Source organism: Rhinoraja longicauda, chromosome 24, assembly GCF_053455715.1.
Source record: "Rhinoraja longicauda isolate Sanriku21f chromosome 24, sRhiLon1.1, whole genome shotgun sequence".
Lineage (NCBI taxonomy): Eukaryota > Metazoa > Chordata > Chondrichthyes > Rajiformes > Arhynchobatidae > Rhinoraja > Rhinoraja longicauda.
The window spans coordinates 12,921,187-12,929,428 of NC_135976.1; positions in this window are offsets into that span (position 1 = coordinate 12,921,187).

The following is an 8,242-nucleotide window of genomic DNA, read 5'->3' on the forward strand; positions in this document are numbered from 1 at the left end:
ATGGAGTCATACAGCATGGAAACAGGCCCTTCAGCCAAACTTGCCCATGCTGACCAAGGAGCCCCATCTTTGGAGTGTGGGAGTGTCCCACCTAGTCCCAACTGCCTGGGTTTAGCCCGTATCCCTCTGAACCTGTCCAATCCATGTATCTGTCCAAATGTCTTTTAAATGCTATCATAGTTTCTGCTTCAACTACCTCCTGTGGCAGCTCGGTCCACATCCCCACGACTCTCTGTGTGAGAGAGGTCTTCAGTCCTCAAGGTTCACGATACCCTTCCTGTTCATGTTAAAGTAGAAATATAAGGAGACAGTTGGTTAGATCAACTGAAAGGGCGGCACGGTGGCACAGTGGTAGAGTTGCTGCCTTACAACGCCAGACACGCAGATTCGATCCTGACTACGGGCGCCGTCTGTACGGAGTTTGTACGTTCTGCCCGTGACCTGCGTGGGTTTTCTCCGGGATCTCCGGTCTCCCCCCACACTCCAAAGACGTACAGGTTTGTAGGTTAATTGGCTTGGTATAATTGTAAATTGTCCCTGGTGTGTGTAGGATAGTGTTCATGTACAGGGGATCGCTGGTCGGTGCGGACTCGGTGGGCCGAAGAGGCCTGCTCCGCGTTGCATTTCTAAACTAAACTAAGCTGAATACACAGAGAGCAGACCTGAGGATAATGTCAGGCTAGAGGTTCAATGGTCTCGTGTGTCAGGTTAAGGCGAGAAGATATATCATCAAACTGCACCATTAGATTTGCACAATGCTCAGTACACCACATTCCCCTCAGTTACCCTTCAACAACCTCTGTCATTCAGTCTGGTGGCCTAAGCGTCTTACATTCCCCCAGTCCCTGACACAGTCTCGTGATTGCACCTCACGACACATTTCTTGTACACATTGCTAGCAATTCAACAACAGCCTGTCACCAAACCCTCACTAATACAGATTCATGTAGGAACAAGGAACTGCAGACGCGGGTGTATACCAACTATAGACACAAAGTACTGGAGTAACACAACGGGTCAGGCAGCATCTCTGGAGAAAAAGGATGGGTGACATTTCGGGTCGGGACCCTTCTTCAGGCAGATAGGAGGAACAGCATCTTATAGACAATAGACAATAGGTGCAGGAGGAGGCCATTCGGCCCTTCGAGCCAGCACCGCCATTCAATGTGATCATGGTTGATCATTCTCAATCAGTACCCCGTTCCTGCCTTCTCCCCATACCCACTACTCTGCTATCCTTAAGAGCTCTATCTAGCTCTCTCTTGAATGCATTCAGAGAATTAGCCTCCACTACCTTCTGAGGCAGAGAATTCCACAGATTCACAACTCTCTGACTGAAAAAGTTTTTCCTCATCTCCGTTCTAAATGGCCTACCCCTTATTCTTAAACTGTGGCCCCTTGTTCTGGACTCCCCCAACATTGGGAACATGTTTCCTGCCTCTAACGTGTCCAACGCCTTAATAATCTTATATGTTTGGATAAGATCCCCTCTCATCCTTCTAAATTCCAGTGTATACAAGCCTAGTCGCTCCAGTCTTTCAACATACGACAGTCCCGCCATTCCGGGAATTAACCTAGTAAACCTACGCTGCACGCCCTCAATAGCAAGAATATCCTTCCTCAAATTTAGAGACCGAAACTGCACACAGTACTCCAGGTGCGGTCTCACTAGGGCCCTGTACAACTGCAGAAGGATCTCTTTGCTCCTATACTCAACTCCTCTTGTTATGAAGGCCAACATTCCATTAGCTCACAACCTAATGGTATGAACATTGAATTCTCCAACCTACTTAAACTCCCCGCCCCTCTCTCCTCTCCCCTTGTCCCCTTCCTACCCCTGAGTCGTTTTACCAGTTCCACAGTTCTCCACTGTGTTTCCCTTTTGACATCACACCTTCCCTGGCCAGCAATGTGCTTACCAGGCACCAAACTGACTGAGGTCATTTGTGGCTGGCCCTAATTGGCCCTGGTCTTTTCTCGCCTCCAGCTCTTCACCCCCATCCCCCCCCCCCCTCCCACCCCCCCCCCCCCCCCCCCCCACCCCTACTTTCAGTCTGAAGAAGGGCCCCGACCCGAACCATCACCAATCCTTTTTCTCCAGAGATGCCGCCTGACCCGCTGAGTTATTCAGGTACTTTGTGCCTATCCTCGCGAATGCACATCCCTTTCTGAAGGAGAAGGTAGCACGTGCTTGGCACCAACCAACAAATGGACAGTTGATATGTGCGTCAACAAAGCCCAACCTCCACCCACCCCGGCATACTGCATGTTAACCTTTATTGGGGCTGTCTTAATTACAGAGGCACTTGCAGCACGCAGATGTCAGTTCCATGTTGGAATCACCTTCTCAGTTTTGCTCTGTATCAACAAACACAACCACACAGATGAATTTCACAGCTTCTGTGTTTAGTGTAAGTTTGCTTAAATATCACTAACATATACAGACACGACTCATATTTCAGTTTGCGTATAAACCATCTAAAAAGTAGGTTCACATATTTATTTTTAAATCGTTTTTCATCAATTGAATCATGAGAAATTACGTTTTCTTTAACCAGTACTGTAATAGAGTCCAGACTATAAAAGGTAATTCACATACTTCTCCTAAAATGGGAATAGAAAGTCTATCCCACAACTGGGTTAACTGCATTTGGACAAGACTGCTTCCATTCTCAACCACAGAAGTGCCAAAGGGCTGTTATTGAAAACTTCCTTAAATGGAAACAGTTTAAACAGTAGCGTGTTACACAATGAAATGTGCTGAGTAATCGGGGTTTCTGGTCTTCCAGGGGATATTTGGGACATAGTTTGTGGATGAGGAAAGTCCTGGCGAACTGAAAGACCAGGGATATAAATAAGGCTTTCACAAAACAGTATTTGAATGAGAAGATATAGGGCAGCATATGGACATTTATAAAGTTAAAGGAAAATGACCATGTGGTAGTGAAATCGGTAATGATAACTAGAGTCTGTCAGGAGGCAGGTCATCGAGCCATACAATCATATGGCGTGGAACCAGGCCCTTCAGCCCAACTTGCCCACGCTATTTACACATCACTGTGCATTCAAACATAAGAATATCCTTCATTTAGAAGCGCAAGAGGGCAAAATGGTAAAAAGACAACATGAAGGGTTTGAAGAAGGGTTTCGACCCGAAACGTCACCCATTCCTTCTATCCAGAGATGCTGCCTGTCCCGCTGAGTTACTCCAGCATTGAATGGATTGACTGGGCTAATATTCACTGGAATTTCGAAGAATGAAAGAGGATCTTATAGAAACATATAAAATTCTTAAGGGATTGGACAGGCTAGATGCAGGAAAAATGTTCCCCATGTTGGGGGAATCCATAACCAAGGGTCACAGTTTAAGAATAAAGGGTAGGCCATTTAGCACTGAGATGAGGAAAAACTTTTTCGGCCAGGGAGTTGTGGATCTGTGGAATTCTCTGCCACAGAAGGCAGTGGAGACCAATTCACTGGATGTATTCAGGAGAGAGTTAGTTATAGCTCTTCGGGCTAACGGAATCAAGGGATATGGGGAGAAAGCAGGAGCAGCGTACTGATTCTGGACAATTAGCCATATTGAATGGCGGTGCTGGCTCGAAGGGCCGAATGACCTACTTCTGCACTTATTTTCTATGTTTCTATGTTTCTATTTTGTGTCTATCTTCGGTTGAAACCTGCATCTGCAGTTCCTTCCTACAACAAAGGTTCTTTATCTGAATTATTCACAACAGGATGTAGTAAAACTCCAATAATTTGGCTCACTCGAGACTTTGGTGGTGCAAGAGTTGCGGATTTTCAAACGATTGTGGTGGCACGGTGGCGCAGCTGCTAAATCTGCTGCCTCACGGCGCCAGAGACCCCGTTTCAGTCCTGACCTCGGGTGCTGGCTGCGTGGAGTTTGCATGTTCCCCCTGCGATCACTTGGGTTTCTACAGGACCTTCCAGTTTCCTCCCACATCCCAAAGGTGCACGGGCATGTAGGTTAATTGGCTTCTGTAAAATTGCCCCCTGGTGTGTAGGGAGTGGATGAGAAAGCGGGATAACATAGAATAGATAACATAGAGCTGGATAGAGCTCTAAAGGATAGCGGAGTCAGGGGGCATGGGGAGAAGGCAGGAACGGGGTACTCTATTGAGAATGATCAGCCATGATCACATTGAATGGAGGTGCTGGATCGAAGGGCCGAATGGCCTCCTCCTGCACCTATTGTCTATTGTCTATTGTCTATAGAACTAGTGTGGGCGGGTGATTGATGGCCAGTGTGGACCAGTATTGAACGCTATAAGCAAGAATTTCATTGATCTATTTCAGTACAAATGACAAAGAAACAGACATGACTCTTGACAATTGAACGGGCATTAGTGTGTCCTGCTACAGAAAGCTGAAGATGTGAATGTAACAAGTTGTTCCTGCCTAATTTTTTAGTTTATTTTTATGTTAGTTTAGTTTATCATTATCATGATAATGGCAAAGTGAAAAGCCATTGTTTGCGTGCTATCCAGCCAAAGGAAAGACTATATACGAATACAATCAAACCGTCCAGAGTACACAGATAAAGGATAAAGGGTATGGTGTGTAGGAAAATAACTGCAGATGCTGGTTCAAATCGAAGGTATCACAAAATGCTGGAGTAACTCAGCGGGTCAGGCAGCATCTCAGGAGAGAAGGAATGGGTGACGTTTTGGGTCGAGACCCTTCTGCAGACTCTTCAGAAACGTCCCCCATTCCTTCTCTCCTGAGATGCTGCCTGACCCGCTGAGTTACTCCAGCATTTTGTGACACCAAGGATAAAGGGTACAATATTTAGTGCAAAGATATAACATTAAGGTCTGATAAAGGTCTCCGATGAGGTAGCTGAGAGGTCAGGACCGCGCTCTAGCTGATGAGAGTTTAATTTAGAGATGCAGCATGGAAATAGCCATTCGGCCCACCGAGTTTCCATCGACCACCCTTTCAATAGTTCTATTGTACACACGTAGGGACAGTTTTACAAAGGCCAATTAACCTACAAACCTGCACGTCTTTGGAATGCGGGAGGAAACCGAAGCACCCGGAGAAAACCCATGGCGGTCATAGGGAGAACGTACAAACTCCACACACACAGCACCCAAGGTCAGGATCGAACCTGGGTTGCTGGAGCTGTGAAACATCAGCTCTGCCGCTGCACCACTGTGCCTCCCCAGGGGGGCTGTTCAGTCGCACTGGTCACAGCTGTTATCAGACCACTGTTCCTGAATCTGGAGGTATGTGTTTTCAAATCTCTGTTACCTCTTGGCTGATGGGAGTGGGGAGAAGAGGGGGATTTTGACCGTGTTTGTGTGTATTCCCTGCAAGTCTGGTTCTGTTGTTGCTGTGAAGCCTTTCCAATTGGTGGAACGGGGCATTAGGTGCCACAGTGGGGGTCAGTCTCCACCCGAAACATCACCCATCCCTTCTCTCCAGAGATGCTGCCTGTCCCGCTGAGTTATCCAACATTTTGTGTCTAGCTCCCAATAGTACAAGCAGCACCTCCCCTATCACACAAGGCTTCCTGTCTGTAATAGGACACCATTATAATCTGTCCAAATTAAAATTACATGCAGGTCCTTGTTAAGATCCCCAGCTGTTTCCTCTAATTATGAAACGTTTCCTTGACATTTTTACTGCCCTGGTGTAAATGATTGTTTCAGCTGCATTGGCTCAAAGGACAACTGAGGATGTTGGAATTGAAATTTAAATCGGAACATAGCGGAAATGTTCAGTTGATCAAGGAGCATCTGTGGATAAGGAAATGGGACTGGGGCCCTTCATCAGAACCTCCATGCAAGGTCCTGGTCCTTAAATATTGCCTGTTTCTCATCCCACAATTAATGCAAAAAGAAATTGAGAAAGAGAAAGAGATTGTTATATTGAAGATAGACACAAAAAGCTGGAGTAACTCAGCGGGACAGGCAGCATCTCTGGATAGAAGGAATGGGTGACGTTTCGGATCAAGACCCTTCTTCACACCGGCGGGACCATGCGAAGGCTTGGCGACCATGTCACTGAACACCTCTGCTCAGTCCGCCTAAACCTGCATGATCTCCATGTTGCTAAACATTCCCCCTCCCATTCCCACACTGACCTTTCCATCCCGGGCCTCCTCCACTGTCAGAGTGAGGCCCAACGCAAATTGGAGGAACAGCACCTCATATTTTGCTTGGGCAGTTTAGAACTCAGTGATATGAATATCAACTTCTCGAACTTCAAGTAACCCTTGCTTTCCCTCTCTCTCCATCCCAGCCCCATCCTAGTTCTCCAACCAGTCTGACTGTCTTCCTAATTGAATTTTATCTTTGTTTGCTTCGTTGTTACCTTCCCCAGGCTAGCAATGACCTTCTCTACATTTTCCTTGAACCTCGTCCCCTTTGATGTCTTGTTTTCACACCTTACCATCCATATCTCCCCCTCTTCCCTTAGTCTGAGAAGAAGGGTCTCGACCCGAAACATCACCCATTCCTTCTATCCAGAGATGCTGCCTGACCCACCGAGTTGCTCCAGCATTTTGTGTAAATCAGCATCTGCAGTTCCTTCCCACACGAGAGTGGTTTATTGTCCCAAAAATAACATTGAAATTTTCACCTGCAGTAGCAAAACAGAACATGTGAACATAGTATTCTGTAAACAATATAATAACCAAAAAAAGTTCAGTAGTTATATATATATATATATATATAATGTGTGTGTGTATAATCACAAACAGCAAAGTTCCCATCACAGGCTTCCAATCAGATTAAAAACCATTTATAGAAAGATAGAAAAGAGGTGCAGGAGTAGGCCATTCGGCCCTTCGAGCCAGCACCGCCATTCAATATGGCTGATCATCCAAAATCCGTGTCCCGTTCCTGCTTTTTCCCCACATCCCTTGATTCCATTAGCCCTGAGGGCTATATCAAACTCTCTCTTGAAAACATCCAATAAATTGGCCTCCACTGCTTTCTGTGGCAGAGAATTCCACAGATTCACAACTCTCTGGGTGAAAAAGTTTTTCCTCATCTCAGTCCTAAATGGCCTACCCCTTATTCTTAAACTGTGTGACCCCTGGTCTGGACTCACCCCAACATGGGGAACATTTTTCCTGCATCTAGCCTGTCTTGATCCACGCCATTACCCATTGCCTCCAAATACCAAGCCAATTTTGGATCTAAAAGCTGCTCTGATTACGGTGAAGTTGATCTAAACAGTGAATCTTCACCATAGCGTCAATAGACTGGAAGGCGATGCACAAACAATGCTTTACACTTTTCTAAAACAGCCCAACACTCCCACCTACTGGAGGTACATGTTATGACAGGAGGAAACGCCTCAATTTCCGGTCGCCATTGAAAAATTCTCCCTTGATTTGTCCCAGGATGTATATTATATGGGCAGAAATGTTCAATGTGAATCCTACCATTCCTAGAATGTCGAATCCAAGAGAAACTACTTTTCTCTCTTTCTGGGACCTGATGCAGAGCCACCTACAGTCCCATGTACCGAGCTGTAATAATGCTAGCTGTGAGCAACCAAATTAAAAGCTCATAAGTTCATAAGTCATAGTTACAGAATTAGTCCATTCAGTCCATCGACTCGACTCCACCATTCCACCATGGCTGATCTATCCTTCTCAATCCCATTCTCCATAACCTTTGACACCTTCACCAGTCAAGAACCTGACAATCTCTGCTTTAAACATACTCATTGAATTGGCCTCCACAGCCGCCTATGGCAATGACTTCCACAGGTTGACCATCCTCTGGCCAACGAAATTCCTCCTCGTCTTTTTAAAGGTAAATCCTTTTATTTTGAGGCTGTACCCTCTGGCTCTAACCTCTCCCACTAGTGGAAACATCCTCTCCACATAAACTCAGCCCCAGTAACACTTCCCAGCTGTTATCAGGCAACCGAACAATCCTTTCAACAACTAGAGAACAGTCCTGAGTGACTAATTACCTCAGTGGAGACCCTCGGACTATCTTTAATTGAACTTTATTAGACTTTATCTTGCACGAAACATTATTCCCTTTATCCTGTATCTGTACCCACTGTGCATGGCACGATTGTAATCACGGATAGTCTTTTCACTGACTGGTTAGCAGGCAACAAAAGCTTTTCACCGTGCCTCAGTACGTGTGACAATAAACTAAATTAAACTAAACTTATTATTGTTGATAGGCACAAAAGGCTGGGGTAACTCAGCGGGACAGGCAGCATCTCTGGAGAGAAGGGATGGGTGACG